At 35.7% G+C, this 20875-nt stretch overlaps 1 non-coding gene and 1 pseudogene across 1 annotated transcript; one reads left to right on the top strand and one right to left on the bottom strand.

Annotated features, from left to right (window-relative positions):
- Positions 1-12520: 12520 nt before the first annotated feature.
- Positions 12521-12651, top strand: LOC126007761 (small nucleolar RNA SNORA38). The gene has a single exon (XR_007495246.1). It is a non-coding gene; the product is annotated as a small nucleolar RNA SNORA38 (small nucleolar RNA).
- Positions 12652-14886: 2235 nt separating this feature from the next.
- Positions 14887-15931, bottom strand: LOC126007013 (adenosylhomocysteinase-like; annotated as a pseudogene).
- Between the last annotated feature and the right edge of the window lie 4944 nt (positions 15932-20875).

Here is a 20875-nt window from a genome sequence, read left to right as displayed (position 1 = left end):
GGAAGGTAATTTCACTGATGACAGCTTTCCATAATTTTACTCTTCTAGATAGCAAATAATTTTCCTTATTCTTTATTTTATTGCTACTTTGAATTGCACTTCTATAGGAGTTTCACCTTTTAATAATAATTCTTCAAGAAATGTATTTTCAGTTTTTCATATGGCAGTTACTGCTGGCAGTACCTAGTTGAAACCAACAGAATTACAACTCTCTTCAATATCCCTACAAGACATGGGTAATATTTCAGTTTAATCCAGGGGCATGAATTGAGCCAGGAACAACCATTTCAATTTCTACTGCAGTTTGTTTAGGCTTAACATAGACTAGCTACCATACCCTCTCTCAGTGAACCATATTAAATTGCTTACAGAGACCTGCTCAGAAAGCAAAAGGCATGGCTTTACTATTCTCATGACAAGGTTTTGCTTAATAATCATAAAAGCCATAAAAAGAAATCCACCACAAATACCCTCAAGAAGCTTCAGACTGCTTCTCACCAACCAAGTTCCCACAAGAGTTAAATAGCTCTTATGATTACTTCACTTTCATACAACATTATATTATTATATTCCTTACAAACCAGAGGAACTCATTTATAATAATACAGCATTTATATTGCCCTTAGCCTTGTCCTTAATAATATGACTCTGTTACAGAGTTTTCATGTAAGGGACAAAATGTGCAATGATTCATCCATATTGTCCATATAGTCTTTAATTAAGGGTTTCGGTTTATAAATGACCAGCTTAGGTTAAAGGCATTATTTCTAATCATATAAGAAAACTGGTTAGTTGCCAAATATAAGGGTCTTAGGAAAATGAAAATATGAGCTTCAAAAAGTCTGTTTGTTTTCCCTTAAACTATGTGAATGCGCTTGTTTATATTTTAAATTCATCACTATTAAGAACATCATCAACAAATTGATATAGATAGATCTTGCTTAGAGTAACACACCAAAGCCATTGGTCATGTTAAAGATTGAAGGAATGTTGCAGTGACATATTTTTCCAGTCAAAGATAAACATATACCACTACTTGTAAATATGATTAAAGATATGAAGTATATATACATACATGTGTGTATATATATATTTACACATAGTGTCAAATGCTTTTTTGGTAAATTATCAGACAAACTTTTAGATCTATCTCTCAATAAATCCAGCTTGGTTTTGGCTATATGTTGAAGAAGAAATTGCATGAAAGGTGGATCAAGACAAGGAAGAAGCTGGACTTCTAATACTAACTCTATTAATTTGCTTTGAGCACTAGAAAAAGACGTCAATAATCTCTGTATTTGTTTCCCCTGTGCATAAAGAGACTGTGCTTACATGCTATATTCTTACACCAAATAGAAAAGGGTGTTTTACTAGCGCTTGTCATTTCTTTTATTTATTTTCTTTTTTGTTTGTTTTGTTTTTTTATTTTTGGGGGGGGCCACACCCTTTTGATGCTCAGGGGTTACTCCTGGCTAAGTGCTCAGAAATCGCCCCTGGCTTGGGGGACCAAATGGGACACCAGGGGATGGAACCGCGGATCTTCCTTGGCTAGCACTTGCAAGGCAGAGCACCACCTCACCAGCCCCCATTTCTTTTATTTTTATTCCTTTATTTAAATACTGTGATTTACAAAGTTGCTCATAACACAGTCGTTTCAGGCAATCAGTGCTCCAATACCAATTCCACCAATACCAGTGTACCATTCCTTTCCATTGTTCATAATTTCCTACCCACCCACAAGGATATGCAGTAGCATGGTCCAGGAATTCTAGGATCTATGGAGCTGGACCAATGAGTTTCCCTGGTGGCGGTAGTGGGATGTGGGTGTGGCTCTTGTCATTACTTTATATCAGCTTATAGATATCAATTAATAGTCATACTAATTCTGAAATTTCAATCTATTCTCAATTATTGAGCATATAAATATATATGTGCACACATCTGTTTTGTGATAAAATACTGATCTGTTAGTCACTCTTAATTTTTAAAATAAACTACTCCTGTGCCCTTTTGTATTGTATTTTCAATTACTTTGTAATAGGCTATTGTTTGGTCATGTATACACTATGCAGAAAAGGAAAGGTTGATTTTGTTTTCCCTAAAGACATAGATATGGAAACAAAAAGAAAAGAAAAAATGTTGCTATCATTCTGTAATGCTGTGCAGTGTTCAAATATTACACTATTTGTTTTATTGAAATGTGTGCTGGTTTCATGGAAGTCAAATCTTCTGAAATTATTGAAGCCAACCTATCTTTACTTCTCTCAATATCGTATTCTGTGGCACAGATCAATGCACTGAAGCTTCATGATTCCCTGAAGGGCTTTTAGAACATTGGTAATGTCATTTCTTTATACTCAAAACCTCTTGGGGAAAAGCTGCTATATGTATCATCTGCTTAGTTCTGCTCTCTTCCTTCTTAAATTACTGATCTCTGCTCCCAATTGCTTTGGTGGTAATATTTCTTAAACGGTTTTTTTATTTCTGTTATTCCAATAATAACCAAAGACACTGCTTGGTCTTTCACCTTTAACATACTGACAACTCATTAAGTTGATATTAAAATTGTTCTAAAAGCTCTCCTTATGATCTATGCAATCAGTTTATAAGGAGCTGCTTTCATTTTTTAATGAAAAAAGGCCCAATTACATACTTACTAGGAAAATTAAATATGCTTTTAGATTTATGATGCTTTTTATGAGGCTTAATTTATATTGAATAATATTAACAACAGATTTACCTAATTATTTTGTTGAACCTAGTTTTTAAGTGAGTTTATTTTAAAAATTGTTATCAACTAATAGTTACTGTGTTCTGTAAATTTATTTCAAATCAATATATTTTACTTAGCTTTTACTAAATACAAAACATGCCTAGGTACTCATAAAGAATTGATTCAACTTTTCTCTGTTTTCTAAATGCTGATAGCCAAGTAAAAAGGGTAAACCAAGTTCACTCACAATTTAAACTGAGTCAAGTAAGAACAATGAAAGAGGTACAAATAATAAGTTCAAAGGACAAACATAGATAAGAGTCTTAGGAAAATTACCTTTTGAGATAGATTTTGAGAAATGTAAAGGATTTTAACAATTGAAAATGAATCCTTTTAAGAGGAGAAAATATGCAAAACAAATGAAAAAAGACTCAAGTATGTGGGATGTGTTTGGAGGAAAGCATGCTAATAATTTAGTTAGAGTACATGTAGAACTACTCTGGTTAAGTAATAAGAACTGCAATTGAGTGTTTCTTTGGATCAAATACCTTTTTTAACGAATTAGATATAATTACGAGATGTGATATTGTTTTGTTATATGTTGACTGAGTCTTAAAAATTATCTTACCTGTTCCACAGTAACTAGAGTCAATATTAGATAGAATATTTAAAAGTTCTTGAATAGTGTGTAATCTTAGATGGTTGATTACATAAAAATTAGCAGATCATATCAAAATCAGAAAATGTTCACAACTAAGCAAGAATTTTTCAGGGATTAGAACTTTAAAGTCATATTATAAATACCTTAAATGGATGTAAGATACTATAAACACAAACATTAGTCTTGCATATTTACCTTATATTATGAACACCTACGAAAGTTATTAATGAGAGTAAATAAAGGCAAATGATAAACTAATAAATAATATATAAATACAAGTGATAAAGTAAATAAATGATAATATTAAGAAAGAACAACAGAAACCCAACTGCAATGATCTTTGTAATCACGGTGTATAAATAAATTATATAATAAAAGAAAGGACAACAATATTTCAAATGTTTAGAAACTGCTAGATTGTTAACAACTATTACTTGAGCTTTGTGTGTTTTTTCAGGTTATAACAGGAAAAAAAGAAAGTGGGAGTGTGGAAAATCAAAAGAAGCAAGCTGATCCATGTCACTAGTACCATAAAGGTTAGAAATTAAAAATGGCTCCGCCAAAAGAAAACAAAATAAAACACAAAAAGAAAAGAAATTAGAGATGGGTATCCATTAAGACAGAAGAGTAAGGTTTAGAGCAAGTGGGGGATTAACAACCATTCCATTCCAATGACATTCCCAGCATAGTAGTAACATTTTATCCATCTATCCTTTCATCTACCAATCCTTCTTTTTATCCTTCCATTTACCTAGTCATTCATTCATTAATAATTCTTTTCTTCCTTCCATCCTACCATCCATCTAGTAATCAATCATCCACCAATCTGTCCATCAATTTATCCATTCATCTACCGTATAAGATGACTTTTGAAACAAAAAAAAGTCAACCGAAAATCGGGGATCGTCTTATACACCGAGTATATCCTGAAAAATGTTTCAATATGCCGCTAAACGAAAGTTGTCTGAATACTGCCACAAAACAAATTTTCCAACTCTATCCTGCACCAATCACTGCAAGGCTGCTCGGACCGCCTCTCTAACTCAGCCAATCCAAGCAGGCTTTTTATGCATACAAACTAGACAATGTTCTGAACCCGAATCTACACTGTAAAAAGCCTGCTCAGATTGGCCAGAGTCAGAGAGGAAGTCTATTATAGTATAACCTTTGAACCTTTGCTTGTTGTGATTGGCTCACTGGGGTACATGAGCACAGGAACACATACAGCACATGCAGCACAGGAACGTTCTGTCTGATACAGAGAATATAGGCCTAAACCTATGTTTTAACTGCAAAATTAGGGGTCGTCTTATACACCCGGCCGTCTTATATGCTGGCAAATATGGTACATATGTTTCCTCTTTTATCCATCCATCCTGTTTATGTACCTACTTCTCTAACTTTCATTAGTTTCATTAAAGTTTAATCCCCAGAATCTCATGATAGCTTTAAAGTAGTTTACATTTGTTTATTTGTTTGGGGGCTTCACTTAACAGTATTCAGAGCTTACTCCTGGTTTTGTACTCAGGAATCACTACAGGTGGAACTCAAGGATCATATGTTCTGTGGATAAAACCCAGGAGGGCAGCACACTGTACTATCTCTCAGACACCTAGCTAAAACAAAGCTGTATGGGTAGGCCAATGTGACTAATCCAATATCATTCGAGTTCTTCCAAAAGAAGATATTATAATAAATATACACTTAGAGAAAAGACTATGTAAAGACATGTCAGAAGGCAATAATCTACAAACTAAGAAGAGAAACTTCAAATGAAACTAAACTGGCTAACCCTGACCTTGGATACACAGACTACAGAAGTGCTGGAAAATTTCATTTTTGTTGGTTAGGCCAAATATGTTATTTGGTGTGGCAGCTCTGGAAAACAAATACATTGTCTGTCTATTTAATCTGATTTATGATGTCTCATGAGAGGGAGTAGAAAGCAGGGAAATCAAGAATAGTGCTGCTATGCCATAGATATGAATCCATTCTAAAAAGAAACTCTTTTTATTAGTGTGATCAGAGATAATTCTCTTTGTAATGTCACTTTATGTAAAAAGAAGATGAGAAGCCAATCATGCACATTTAGGGAACATTTAATTTTAGGCAAAAGGAAGTCGAAGCACAAAAATCCTTGAGTGTAAAGAAGATAGTTTAGGATTAGTCAAAATTGCTGGAAAAGGAGATGATTGTAATAGCATGACGATGGATGTAAGTATGAAAGGATTAATATCATTTTATCTTCATGATATGTTTAAAATTTTTGCTCAAGTAAAGTTAAAAAGTTTCTCTAGGGTAAAGGTGTTTACCTTGTATGCAGCTGACCCAGTATCTTATAAGGTGATTGGAATATAGTCAGGAATAATTCCTAAGTACAGTACAGTATAGAACCAGGAGTAAGCCCTGAGCACTGCAGGGGATGGGACCATGGGACCCAAACCCTCTCCAAAAAATTCTCTAGGTATTTTATGTAGTAATTAAATAAAATTTAATTATTTTTATAAATAATTAAATAAGTAATTAATTTTATAAGTAATTAATATTTAAATACGTTTTATCCCTTTATACCTACTAACTAAAAATTTTATCTCATATGCTATTATAACATTATTATACCCACCTCACATAAAAGAACTTTGGACTTGCTGGAAGCAACCATATTCAGAAAGTCCTCTCAGTAACTTGTTCATTAGTCAACAGGGTTTATTGCTGAGACAGACAGCATCTCAGGTTCTTAGGGATTTGGAGATTTTGCTGTTTCTACGTGGAGCTTAGCTTGTTTGTAACTTTAGCAAAGCTAGAGGATCTTGTGTTTGTGTCTAGGATGCAGCAGTGACCACAATTCCTGTCTCTACTGAGATTTTGTTCTTGCTTATGCCACTACTATGAGCACTGAACAAATCTCTCCTGCAAATAGAGCCTCAAAAGGCTATCCTCTCAACAAAATATGGGGAGAAAAAAATATCTTTCTCTCTCTGTCTCTCTCTCTTTTACACACAGAGAGAGAGAGAGAAAGATGAGAGAGAGAGAGCGAAAGAGAGAGAGAGAGACACCTCTAAATGCATTTAAGGATCATTTTTTTCTCTTCCTGGAATACAACCTATTTTGGGAGTTTTGGATTTCACAATATATGATATGTGGCATTGCCTTCCCACAACTATAATTTAAATTCTACAAATGACCCTAATTATATGAAAAACGGTTTCTACCTACCTGTCTGAAATGAAGATAGAAATAAGTTTAAAAAAACCACTAATAAAAACATCTCAGGATTTTATTTTATCTTATTAACAAGTTAATTTTTCCTACTTGAAAACAAGAGTAATAAACTTAACTAGTCAGAACAACAAGTGTTCTGAAATTATACTGTTTATAAAATCTACTACTCTCACTAGACGCTGCAAAAACCTTACTGGATTTTCTTATCTTCTTTCTTTATCTCCCTCCCCCCAATTTTTCCTGCCTCAGATAACGTGCTGAATATTTTAGGGTAATCGAGTAATCTACTGTGCCTAGGTTTAGATAACTTTTAGTATATGAGCTCAGGAGATTTAATTTACCCTATCATTTCTCTTAGAAATTAGTGAATATATGACCTGACACAGGCCTCAGAAGATTAGGGCATTCCTATTCACCCGGAACCAGGGAAGCATGTATGAAACATCCAAAGTTGTCTATAACATCACCTGGAAGCAATCCTTACAGGAAAGATCTGCTGCCTGCTCTGACATAAACTACTCAAAAGAGTCTTCCCTTAACACTGAGAAGACTTAACAACAACAATGACCTGCTTATGAACAGGGCTTTCCTGCATTGCCCTTTTATTGTGAGTGGAAATTAGAGGACGCCCCACCACCATCCTGACTTCAATGTGGGATATTACAGATTCCAGGATCTTCAAAACAGGAAACATGATACCAACAACAGAGACTCTGTGTGAAAAATAAAACTAGTGGCATTACAGTCAATGACCTGAATTGGAACAAAACTAGTTTTCCTGGAGCCTAGAGTTGGTCCTTATGCCAGGAAACTATCAGGGGTTAGGGTCTCCTCATATTTAGGCCAAGGCTTTTCCTTCCCATGTCGCCATATTTTGGTGGGCCTATGCAAACGATAATTGCCACTCTAACACCATTTTTACTGTGCTCCTTTGACTCTAAATCTTAAAAAAACCACTTAAAACTTTTGAGGTTAATGTAAACTAATATGCATGTACATGGAAATGTAAAAAACTACTATGCCTTCAAGTTTAAGGAGTTACATAGATTTTATGGCTTTAGATTGCTTGGTGTCCACTAAGAAATGTTATAACCTGGGGACTTGAGGGACACGTAATTGTACATGGGTTCGGTTTTATTTTTCTTAATGTTCCTTGACTGTAAGATCAAAATTAAGGTGTCAGCAGGGGGATTTCTTCTAAGAACTCTGTTTTTGAGTGATTGACCTTTCACTGTAACTTTACCTTATTCTCTTTCTTTGCATCATTGTTCACATAATTAAAAATAAAAAAATAAAAAAAAAAGAAATTAGTGATTATAGGCCAGAGAGATACCACAGAAGTAGGGCATTTGCCTTGCAAGCAGCCAACCCAGGACCAATGGTGGTTCAAATCCTGGCATCCCATATGGTCCCCAGTGCCTGCCAGGAACAATTTCTGAGCACAGAGCCATAATAACCCCTGAGCGCCACCAGATGTGAGAAAACCAAAAGAAAATAGAAAGAAAGAAAGGAAGGAAGGAAGGAAGGAGGAAGGAAGGAAGGAAGGAAGGAAGGAAGGAAGGAAGGAAGGAAAAGGAGGAAGGAGGAAGGAAGGAAGGAGGAAGGAAGGAAGGAAGGAAGGAAGGAGGAAGGAAGGAAGGAAGGAAGAAAGGAAAAGAAAGAAGGAAAGAAAGAAGAAAGAAAGAAGAAGAAAGAAAAGGAGAAGAAAAGAAGAAAAGAAAGAAAAGAAAGAAGAAAGAAAGAAAGAAAGAAAGAAAGAAAGAAAGAAAGAAAGAAGAAAGAAAAGAAAGAAAGAAAGAAAGAAAAAAAAAGAAAGAAAGAAAGAAAGAAAGAAAGAGAAAAAGAAGAAGAAAGAAAGAAAGAAGAAAGAAAGAAGAAAGAAAGAAAGAAAGAAGAAGAAAGAAGAAAGAAAGAAAGAAGAAAGAAAGAAGAAGAAAGAAAAAGAAAGAGAAAAAAGAAAGAAAGAAAGAGAGAGAGAGAGAGAGAGAAAGAAAGAAAGAAAGAAAGAAAGAAGAAAGAAAAGAAAGAAAGAAAGAAAGAAAAGAGAAAGAAAGAAAGAAAGAAAGAAAGAAAGAAAGAAAGAAAGAAAAGAAAGAAAGAAGAAAGAAAGAAAGAAAAAGAAGTGATTATTGTTTACCAAATAAAATCACTTGGCTAACTATCTTTCCAAAAGGTAGCATATGCCAGACATGTCCACAGTTTAGGGGCCAGAGCAATAGCACAGAAATAGGGTGTTTGCCTTGCATATGACAGACTCAGGACCAACCTTGGTTCAATCCCCCACGTCCCATATGGTCCTCCAAGCCAGGAGCGATTTCTAAGTGCATAGTCAAAAGTAACCTCTGAGTGTCAATAAATAAATAAAGTCTACAATTTAAAGCCACTGCAGAATTCACATGAAACATTACATAAGAAAGCTTTCATGAGGAAAACCGCCTCAAAGACAACAAGGCCGTGATGGAAGAGCCTGTGGCTTTTGGACCTGGAAATACATCATTGATGCCCAGGTGAGGGACAGAATCCAAGTCAAAGAGCCAGTGGAACACAACTGATCCACTCTTGTTTTAGGCTGCATGCTCCTCCTAGTCAAGGAACGCCAGCACAGGACATAGAAAACATTACACTACAACCACAACAATGGGAAAATATTGCAGGTCTCTACCATGCTTAGAAAATGAAGATAGTAGCTCTGATGACCTCAAAAGTAACAACCACCATTTTAACCTCTCAGATAATAAATTTAGAGAATAAATATGGAGGATGTTTGTGGAACTCAGAGAAAGCATGGAATGAACTGAACATGGCACAAATAAAAATCAAGAGAATCTGAGAGTAGAAATAAAAAAAAACTGCAAACTGAAATAACAGGGCTTAGAAACTTGGTAGGTGAAATGAAAATCTAACTGGAAAGCCTCTCCAACAGAATAACAGTGGATGAAGACACAATCTGTGAGTTGGAAAATGAGATGCATAATAATCCATACAACAGAATGGTTGGAAAAGAACCTCAAAACAAATAATTAGACATTGGAAAAAGTTCTCAAAGACTGTGAACAGATGAGAATAGAAGAGATGTAATATATGAACAGATGAAAATAGAAGATAAATTCAACAGAAATTATAAGAATCACTTTCCATGTTCCAAAGACATGGAAAGAAAATCCACATGAAGTATCAACAATTAAGGACAACATTGCAGAGAAATTCAAGAGCAAAAGAGTTCACACAACCATATACAACATGTCCAAAGAGTAAAAGACAAAAGAGATTTAAAGAAAAACAACCCAAGACACACCTTGTCATAGTGATGAATCCCATTGACAGGGATGAAATACTAACAGCAGCAACATCAGAAAGGGAAATTACATTTAAAGGAGCATCCCTAAGATTTAGCACAGATTTGTCACAAGAAAACCTCAAGGCCTGAGGGCAGTGGTTGACTATAGTGACAAAACTCAACAAAATGAATATTTCACCCAGCCAGAATTCAGGTTCACATTCAAGTTTGAAGGAAGAAATATACATAGCTTCACAGATAAACAACAGCTCAGACACTTTAGACTCAGCCTTAAAAGACAAACCGAAAAGTCTACTTTAAGACAAGAGAGACCAACAGACACAACAAACTCCTACATAAAGATGACACTAAATCCCATGAAAAATTTTCTCTAAACATTAATGGACTAAATGTACCAGTTAAGAGACACAGAATGGCAAAATGGATCAAAAAGCTGAATTCAATGTTTTGCTATTTACAAAAAAACACATTTGAATAGTCAGAACAAAAACAGATTCAAACTCAAAAGTTGGACAATAATCATTCAAGCAAATAACTCTCGCATAAAGGCTGAGGTGGCATTCCTCATTTCAGGTAACACAGAATTTAGACTAAAAAAGTTATAAAGGACATAGATGGACATTTCTTAATAATTAAGGGATATGTACAACATGAACACAAATTCTTAAAATTATATGCACCCAATGAGGACAAGTAAAATATTTAAAACAATTGCTGACAAACTTGAAGAAAGATATCAATAACAACACAATAATAGTGGAAGACTTCAACACTGACTTGACACCACTTGATAGGTCAACCAGGATGAAAACTAACAATATACTACAGGAGCATCACATAAAACTGGATACCCAATGCATATAGGTCATTCTTCAAAATAGACCACATGATAGTTCATAAAACATAGCTACATAAAATACTGACAATAGAAATTGTACATATTACCTTCTCAGATCATAGTGCACTGAAATTAGAAGCGAATAAAAGCAGACACAAAAGAAAAAATTTAACACATGTAAATTAAACAGCTCACTACCGAACAACCACTGGATCAGAGATGAAATCAAAAGATCCTGGAAACAAAAAAGAATAAAGACACAAATTATCAGAATCTGTGAATACAATCGAAGCAGTACTAAGAGGAAAATCTATAATTTTTGCAAGCATTCATCAGGAAGAAAGAAGGGGCCTACATAAATATCTTAATGGCACAGCTTATAAAATTGGAAAGTGATGAACAAAATAATCCAAAAATAGGAAGACAGAAGGAAATAATAAAGCTTAGACTAAAAATCAATGAAGTAGAAATCTATAAAAACAATCCAAAAACCACTGAAAGCAAGAGTCAGTTCTTTGAAAAAATAAACAACATTGATAAAACTCAAAGAAAGGGGGAGACAGAGAAACTTAATAAGCCAAATTAGAAATGAAAATAGGGAGATAAGTATAGATGGTACAGAAATTCAAAGAGTATTCAGAGACTACTTTGAGAAACCCTATGCCACAAAATATGAGAGCCTGGAAGAAATAAATAGATTCTTAAACTCTTATAACCTCCCAAGGTTGATCCACAATGATCTAGCATATCTGAACAGACCCTTCTTTTTTAAGGAAGTTAAAATTATAATCAAAACTCTTCCCAAAAACAAAAGCCCAGGACTAGATGGATTCATTAACAAATTCTTTAAAACCTTTGAAGATGACCTACTGCCTATATATTTCAAGATCTTCTAGAAAATTGAAAAACAGAAATGCTCTCAAATAGTTTTTATGAAGCTTATATAACCCTGATACAAAAAGCATACAGAGATGCCACAAAAAATCAGAGAACTACAGACCAATATCACTAATGAAGATCACTAAAGCAAGATCATCAACAAAATCCTAGCAAATAGGATCCAATGCCTCATCAAAAATATCATACACAATGACCAAGTAGGTTTCATTCCAGAGATGCAGGATGGTTCAACATATGCAAGCCAATCAACATGTTACACCACATCAACAAAAGAAAAATTAAAAACCACATGATCATATCTATTGATGATGATATGATATGATATGATCATGCAGAGAAAGCATTTGATAAGGTCCAACACATTTATGATAAATACACTCAACAAGATGGGCATGAAAGAAACTTTTCTCAATATAGTCAAGGCAATCTATCACCAGAACATGAAAAATACTATACTTAGTGGAGAATAACTAAAAGCCTTTCCCCTAAGATCTGGCACAAGGCAGGACTTTTCCCTTCAACATAGTACTAGAAGTACTTGCCATAGGAATTAGGCAAGAAATAAATTTTAAGAGCAGAGGAAAGGAAGAAGTCAAACACTCTGTTTGCAGATGACATGATACTATGGTAAGAAAATCCTAAAGACTATCAAAAAGCTCCTAGGAACAAAAGATTTATATAGCAAAGTGGCAGTCTACAAAATTAGCACACAAATATCACATACTTCTTATTCATAAATAATAATAGAGAAGAAATTGACATTGAAAAAACTATCCCATTCACAATAGCATCACAGAAATTCAAATACCTTGAAATCTAATTAACTAAAGAAGTGAAGGACTTATACAAAGAAAACTGTAAAATATTGCTTTAAGAAATAGAAAGGAACCCTCCAACAAAGGCGTATCTATGGGTCTCTGTCTTTGGATACGTAAGAATTGGAGGTAAAGAGATGTGGACCTGGGGAAATTTGGAGCTAGCTTGCTCCCTGCTAGCCCAAGATCAACAGTCCCACATAGGGAAAAAAGAGAAAAAAAAGAAATAAAAAGGACACAAGGAAATGGAGATATCTACCTTTCTTCATGGATTGGGAGGATTAACATTATTAAAATTACAATAATCCCCAAAGCATTATATATATATTTAATGCAGTCCCCTAAGAATACACATGACATTCTTCAAAGAAGTGAATCAAACACTCCTAAAATTTATTTGGAGCAATAAACACCCAAGAATAGCTAAAGTAACTCTTAGAGGAAAAATATGGAAGGCATCATGTACTACAAAATTGTACTACAAAGCCATAATCATTAAAACAACATGGCACTGGAATAAAAACAGATAAATAGAATAGAATTGTGTATTCAGAGAATGACCCCCAGACATATAATCAATTAATTTTTAACAAAGGGTCAATAAATGCAAAATGGAACAAGGAAAGACCTTCAACAAGTGGTGCTGGAACAAATGGTCAGCTACATGCAAAAAAACTAACTCAGATCTTTATCTAATACCATGCACAAAGGTCAAATCAAAATAGACTGAAGACTTTGATATCATACCTGAAACCACAAGAAGAAAACATAGACAAAACACTCCATGACATTGAGACTAAACACATCTTCAAAGAGGAAACAAACACTACTGTCCAAACAAGTGGTAGCAGAAAGAAACAAATATGATTACATCAAACTGAGAATATTTGCACTTTAAAGGAAACAGTGATGAGAAAAAAAAAGTTCACCCATGAAATGGTAGAAATTATTCACCCAATACCCATTAGATAAGGGGCTAACATCTAAGATATACAAGGTACTAAGAGAACTTAAAAAAAAAATTCTAACCCCATCAAAAAATGGGGAGAAGAAATGAACAAAAATTTACTCAAAAAATAAATATCAATGGCCAAAAGGCACATAAAAAGACCCCGTCTCATTAATTATAAAGGTGATGCAACTCAAAACAACATGATACATCATCTCATGCTACAGAGCTTGGCACACATCACAAAGAAACAACCATAGCTGGCATGGATATGGAGACAAAGGAACTCTCATTCACTGCTGGTAAGGAACGAAATCTAGTCTGTCCTTTCTTGAAAATAATATGGGTATTCCTTAAAAACTTGATCCCATATGATCCAGCAATACTACTCCTAGGTGTATACCCTAGGACTACAAATACATAATACATCAATGCCTCTGACTCCTATGTTCACAGCAGTGCTGTTTACAATAGCTAAAATCTGAAAAGAACCCAGATGCCCAAGAACAGATGAGTGGCTAAAGAAACCATGGTACATCTATACCAGGGGTGGCAAACAAGTTCGACACAAAAAAACAAAATTTTAAACTGTGAGAGTCAGAGATCCACACCACGCAGTGACCTGCCAAAAAAGAAAAAACACTCGCACAAAAGCATATAATTTAAACAATAATATATTAAACACATATTGCATTTTTCCATTTTGAGTGAGGGTCAAAATCCTGCAGTGATGGTGAGGGTGTGCTGCGTCCTCCACACAAAGAACTAATGGCAAGATGTGACCCAACCTGTGACACACGGGTTCCCCCACTCGCTGGCCCATGCAGTTGTTTCCAAGGGATGGGAGACGGGACTACGTGCTCAGAGATCTCTCCTCAGAGGTCCCTCCTTTGAAGCAGCATAATAAAATCCAAACTTGGCAAAGAACCACAGTACACAAAATAATGAGAACAGGCAAAAAGCCGCATTCATTTTGGCCGGAAGCCGCATGCGGCTCCAGAGCCACGTGTTCGTCACCCCTGATCTACATAATAGAATATTATGCAGCTGTTAGAAAAAAATGAAGTCATGAAATTTGCCTTCACATGGATAAATATGAACACAATTATGGTAAGTGAAATAAGTCAGAGGGAGAAAGCTAAACATAGAAAATAGTCCCACTTATCTGTTGGATTTAAGAAAAATAAAAGACAGTATAGTAATAATACACAGAGACAATAGAAATGAGGGAGAGAGGACCAGCCCATGATATGAAGCTAATCACAAAGATTGGGAGTGCAATTAGAGAAATGACTGTATTAACAACTACCATAAAAATGATAGAGAAATATAATGCCTGTCTCAAAGACAGTCAGGGGATGGGAGAGAAGGGAAATGAAGGACATTGGTGGTAGAAAAGTGCACTGGTGAAGGGAAATATGTATTTTATGGGTGAAACTCAACTACGAACATGTTTGTAACCATGGTGCTTAAATAAAGAAATTATTATTTTAAAAAATGAAAAATAAAGCTTTCATGATATAGCCCAGGTTTACCAGTCAACCCTCTGCCAGCAGGATAATGTGGTATCCTTTCTTCAGCCAGGAGCAATCCATCTGAGGCTTGATCATGCAGCTACTTGATGCTGATCTCCACATAGAAGTGGCTGATGTACCATACAATGGCATCATCTTGCATCAGCTCAAAGTACTGGTCAAGGATATTGTCCACACAGTCCTTGGTGGTCACAAAGATGTTTTCCTCCTTGCAGGCCTCATCCATGGTGGTCACCTCACATCCCTTCATGGCTGTCTGCAGGGCGTTGGTGGGATCAATCTCAGTGATGATGACCTGGGCACAGAAACCCCGCAGGGCCTGTGCATAACCCTTGCCCACATCTTCATAGCCTGCCACCACTGCCACCTTACCTGCAATCCTCACATCTGTAGCCTACTAGATGCCATCAGTGAGAGATTCCCGGCAGCCATAAAGATTGTCAAATTTGCTCTTGGTGATTGAGTCATTGACATTTATAGTAGGCAGCTTCAAGAAGCCATTGGCCATATCTTGTACAGGCTATAGACACCAGTGATGGTTTCCTCAGAGATTCCCTAGGTGCAAGACAGGAGCTGTGGGTACTTGGTATGGATGAGGTTGGTAAAGTCACCACTGTTGTCCAGAATCATGTTGAGGGGCCCATCCTTGAAGTACAGTGTTCAATGCACCACAGGTACTTCTCATCCATTTCCCCCTTTCAGATATACACTCTAATTCTAGCTTTGGCAATAGCAGCAACTATATGGTCCTTGGTGGAGATTTTGAAGCTGGATAATTGCACCTTAGCATCCAGGGCAACCAAGTCTCAAAGAGGACAACAGTCTCCACCATCATGTGTAGGCAGCCAGCGATAAAGGTGCCTTTCAGTGGCTTTATAGCAGAGTACATTTCCTGCATGCACGCCAAGCTCAGCATCTCATTCTCTGTCATCTCCATGGCCTTGAGTCTTCAGGAGGCCAGGCTGATGACAGCGACTTTGTAGGACAGTTTGTCCGACATACTGGTAGAGCTTTTTCACAGAGCAGTGGAAGACGAAGAGGGCCTGGCCTAGAAATAAAGACAGGGATCACACTAGCTTTGTGATGAGCAACTCCTTCACACCAACCAGCTGCTAGCACAGATTGAGCTGTGGACCCACTCAGACAAGTACCCTGTCAGGGTTCACTTTCTGCCCTAGAAGCTTGATGAAGCTGTGACTGAAGCCCACTTGGGCAAGCTGAACCTGAAACTGACCACTTTAGCCCATAAGCAATCTAAGTTCCTGGGCAGATCCTTTAAGCCTGATCATTACTGCTACTAAAAACCAGCCTCATTTGCAGTCTTCCAGCTACAGTCTTTGCCCAGGTCCCACCTCTCCTTCCAAAGAACAATTAATACCAACTTTGCAAAAATTTTGTTCATGTCTTCCATTGACTCCCTGTGGGGCAGGTCACCCTGTTTGGCCTCTGCTGCTTTCTGATTTGGTAAGAGGAAAACAAGAAGTTTTTCTCAATTCCTGGTCATAATGAGGGTATAAGAGAGATACCTAGAAGAGACCATGAGCGCAAGGGTTTGGGAAACTACTTAGTCCGTCTTAAACAGGAAGGTGGTAGGTCTGAATACAGAACCCATGTGTTTAACTGTCCAGTTCCTCACCAGGTTAGTAGATATTATTCCCATTTTTTTTTCAATTTACAGTTTCTGTTTCCTTGGCCCATAACAGAAAAAAAAAAGAGAGAAGGAGGAATTGTGAAGTTTTCATGCTCCTGAGAGCCTAGCTTAGCGCTGGGAATTTTCTTAAAGTTCAGAGCAATGAGGCTGTCACTTTAAGTCCCTATTTTATGGGGATTAGAATATACTGAGAAGGACCAGCCAAGTCCAAAATGACCACCAGATATTAAGAGGCCTAAGTGAGGAAAAGGTAGGTGACAGTTGGTTCTTATAATGGGTCAAAAAGGATTATTTATAAGGTTTATAAAGTTAAAAGAATAACAAAGTTAGGTAATAAAAGTTTTGGTGCCTACACAAAACAAAACAAAAAAAGAACGCTTTGATAATGTAGAAGTATATCCCCAATGAAATACACATTATTATTCTTTTACTAATCTCAAATGTGACTTTATTCAGAGTTTATAGAAGACATTCTCCAGATAGTTTTTGATCTAGGAAAAACATTTTATTTTAAACCTAAAAGAAATTTATTTTTTAAATCGTCATCGCTTATTGTTTGACAACTGCATCTGTATGGTCCCTACATTGCTGACTCTTCTAATTATGCTGGTTACAGCTTCCCTAGTGTATTCAAATCCATACTTGGAGTTCTCTTATCTTTAATCTTTCATTCCCATGATAACGTATTCCACAAATACCTCTCAGAATGCTTAGTTCTAAGTCTAGGGACTTCTTAGATGGACTCTTACACAATAATAAAAGGAAAGATAATGTTTGTAATCCCTCTCTGGTTTTCAACTATAATTTCCACAGACATATTAAACAAATAAAAATAAAAAAAGCAATCTATTTTATAATACAAATGTTATCTAAGTCTCCCTTAAGTTTTTAAAATTGATGTAACTTTAATGATTCCATGTGAAATAACATTTTAAAAATTAGAGAGCTGGGGCCTCAAAATCTTTCAGTAGCAATTCAGCTTCTTTAGCTGGAATCTGTTAGAGATACTTCAGTGTTGATTTATCTAGGATAATCCTTCACAAAATCTAGAGCAACAAAGGAATAAAACAGATTTTTACTGTAGTGCTTCACTAATGTTTCTTTATCAAATGTCATTTTTCTCTACAACACTCTTAGTTTTGATAAAACTGGTTACACAAGTCTATTAAGAACTCTATAATAAATGTCATCCAGCCAAAAATAGTTACCTCATTTTTAGCAGTAATTTAAACTGTGATTTTCCTTTATGCAAGCTGCGGCATTATTCTAAGGAATTTTGTCAAGCAATATCTATTCTAGCACCCAACCCAATTACAAAACTTAGGTACATGCTTTTAAAGTAAATAATTTTCTTGTATTCAAGGTGGAATTTGGTGAACCAGGGAAGGTCCCTGAGAAAATAGAGGTAAAAAGTCTTACTCTCCCCATTCACCAAATATAGTTTTCTCATTAAAATCAAGGGAGAAAAATGAACTCCAAGGGAAGGAAAGGTATCAAAAGTACGAAAAAATCTTAAAGAGCAAATAGGTCATGGATAGAGGCTGAAGATTCTCTGACTTTTCCTAAGCACCAGTAATACCTAAAAAGTCATAGTGTGAAGCAAAGGCAGAGAAAAAAGCTGCATGACTTTGGGGGCTCAATGGAATGTGGTTCCCTTAGCAGTAAAGACTAAATCAATAAAGATTTATTATGAATCTACCCACCTGCTATGGACTATGGTCCTTGTACCTGTCTGAGTCTTTTTTATTTTTTTTTAAACCTCTGAGTTTCAAAGGAATTGTGATCAGACATTCATTGCTGCATTTCCTGGAGCTCCTATGCACCTGATGGCTTCTGGACTCTGCTGAGAGTCATATGGGTCAGAGTAGAAGGTGGTACCAGGTAAAAGCAGATATTTTCCTCTTTGTTTCTCTTTTTTTCATGGAGCATCAATCTCTACGGCATACGTCACTTCATGGGCACATATCACATGGTATATCATACTCTGGGCACAAATAATAGCTGAAGTTTTAGCGTGCAAATGCCAATAGAGTCTCTTAGTCCTTGTAACACTATCTCCTATACATAAGAGTAGAACTTTATTTCTCCTAAGTTTTTGCTGTATTATTGTTAGTCACCAATCTACTTGATCATTCCCTATTTGTCTTTTTAACTAGCCCATCAATTACATATACATATTTCACTGCAGCTGTAACAGTCTCTATTTTTAGTTTCCTATACAATATACCAAGGGTGTTTGCAAACTGCACTATAGTTTTGTTTTTCGACTCAACCTTAATGATACAGAAAACACTTTACATCTTATTTAGTCTTTACAATTTCCCTGAAAAATAGTAAACATTACTTCTATTTTACAGATGAGAAAAAGGGAAAGGCAGAAATTTAAGGTCTTTGCTCAAAGTCACAGCCCTAGTAAGTGATAGAGCTATGAATCTAATTCAGTTCTAAAGTCACTCCTAAATTGCTCTGCCTAGCAAGAGAAATGGCAGAACCAGGGGAAATAAGGAAAAAAAAAAACACTAAGGAAAAACATCAACTCCCCCAAAAAGCTATAGACCTCAGGCAAAGTTGTCCTAAGCCAGAGCCATTCTAGGAATTTCCATGCCCACTGTGCACAGAAACATTTCTAGCTAAAGAGCTAAAAGATTTGCTCCAATAAAAGCATTTATGTGACCATCCTAGACCTGAAGATGTTCACTGCAAACAGCAAAAGATTTAAATCTTACTTGTCTTCCTCTGCCCTGCTAAAAGTCCTGGAGTCTGTACACTCAGACCAGCCCTACAGCTTCACCACACCAATGGTCCAGCTTCAATGCTTCTCCACAAATCTCTGCAGAGACTCCTAACTACCAAGAAACTCCAGGTATGTCAGTTTGTGGCAACATCTCTGGGTATGAACGGTGCCAAGCCAGGCTGATGTACTTCATAAGTCCCAGCAACCACATTCTCTATGCAAAGCCTTTCACCATGTCTGGGCAAGAGGCTAACACCATAAACTCATCTAAATCTTGAAAAAGAGGTCCAACTAGCAGGAAAACCCTTGGGCATACCAGCCTAACAGTTGATTGCACTGAGTCCTTCAGAGGGCCTCCATGAACCTCTATTGTCTTCCTATGAGTTCTTCAACCCAGCTCCACAGATATCAAAAGTCATGGACACCCTCATAACTTTAATATTGATTTCCCAGAGGGAATACACCAAATTCGATGTAAATTTTCCATAGAAGTTACATAAGTTCAACAAACAAAATCACCAGAAAGTTCAACTAGCAACTTATAACTAGTAGACCTTTAGACAATGAATGACATAAGATTCCTTTGAGATACTCACAAATTTTCTTTCAATTAAGTTTTTTTTTTTATAGTTCCATTACCTTTTCGTAGTACTAAGCAATATTAAGCAAATTATTCATACCTGCCAAGGAAAAGGCTTCAGGAGTTTGGGAAACTGGTGACAAGTTATACTATTAGGATTAATGTTGGAATACTGAACACCAAATATAACTATATTATGAACACCTCTGTAAAGCAGTGTTCAAAATTTAAATTATTAATTTAAAAATTAAAGTCTTGTAAGATAAAATAACCTTAAAAATCACTCATGTTTGAACTTACTTCCTGAGAACTTACTTTTCATCTTTACCATTTAAAACATTTCTACCTTCTTCAAGTCTCTCTGTTTGTAAACATATCTATAAATGGGACATTATGTTAGTTTAATGTTCATCATTAACATCAGGTATGCTACTATGAATAGATTTATGCTACCTACAAAATATTACATAAAAGCTACTGAGGTACCTAATTATAAATATTGAATCTTTAACAGCAAAATTATATGTAGTGAAGAGAATTGAAAGATCCTTGATGGGATTTCTTGACAATCTCTCCCACACCTCCAGAAATATTACAATAACATTATATTCCCATGGAATCCAGGAATTTAGTTTTACTTGCTGATGTATTCCTGCTTTTGTTTTTATTTTGAAGTGCCAGGTATCAAATGCATGATCTAACTAAGCCATGCATAGAAATTTCTCCGCTGCTGAGCCACATCCTTGACTTATCCCCTTGGCTTATTCTGATAAAAGTTAATTTGGTCCTTTTGAAACTATTTTCTCATACAGTTCAGAATGGTTTGTTTTTATTATGTATTAATTCTGGGCTTTCTAAATGCAAAATAAACTCTCTCTGCTCCCTAATAAATGTGCCTTGCAGATTATAACCATACACTCAATTACAAGAATATATGTATATCTCTAATGATACTAAAATTCTTCATTAATAGACTAAA

The sequence above is a fragment of the Suncus etruscus genome, chromosome 4 (assembly GCF_024139225.1).
Source record: "Suncus etruscus isolate mSunEtr1 chromosome 4, mSunEtr1.pri.cur, whole genome shotgun sequence".
Classification (NCBI taxonomy): domain Eukaryota; kingdom Metazoa; phylum Chordata; class Mammalia; order Eulipotyphla; family Soricidae; genus Suncus; species Suncus etruscus.
Note: the sequence above shows the minus strand (reverse complement) of the source record. Positions and strands in the feature narration are given on the sequence as shown.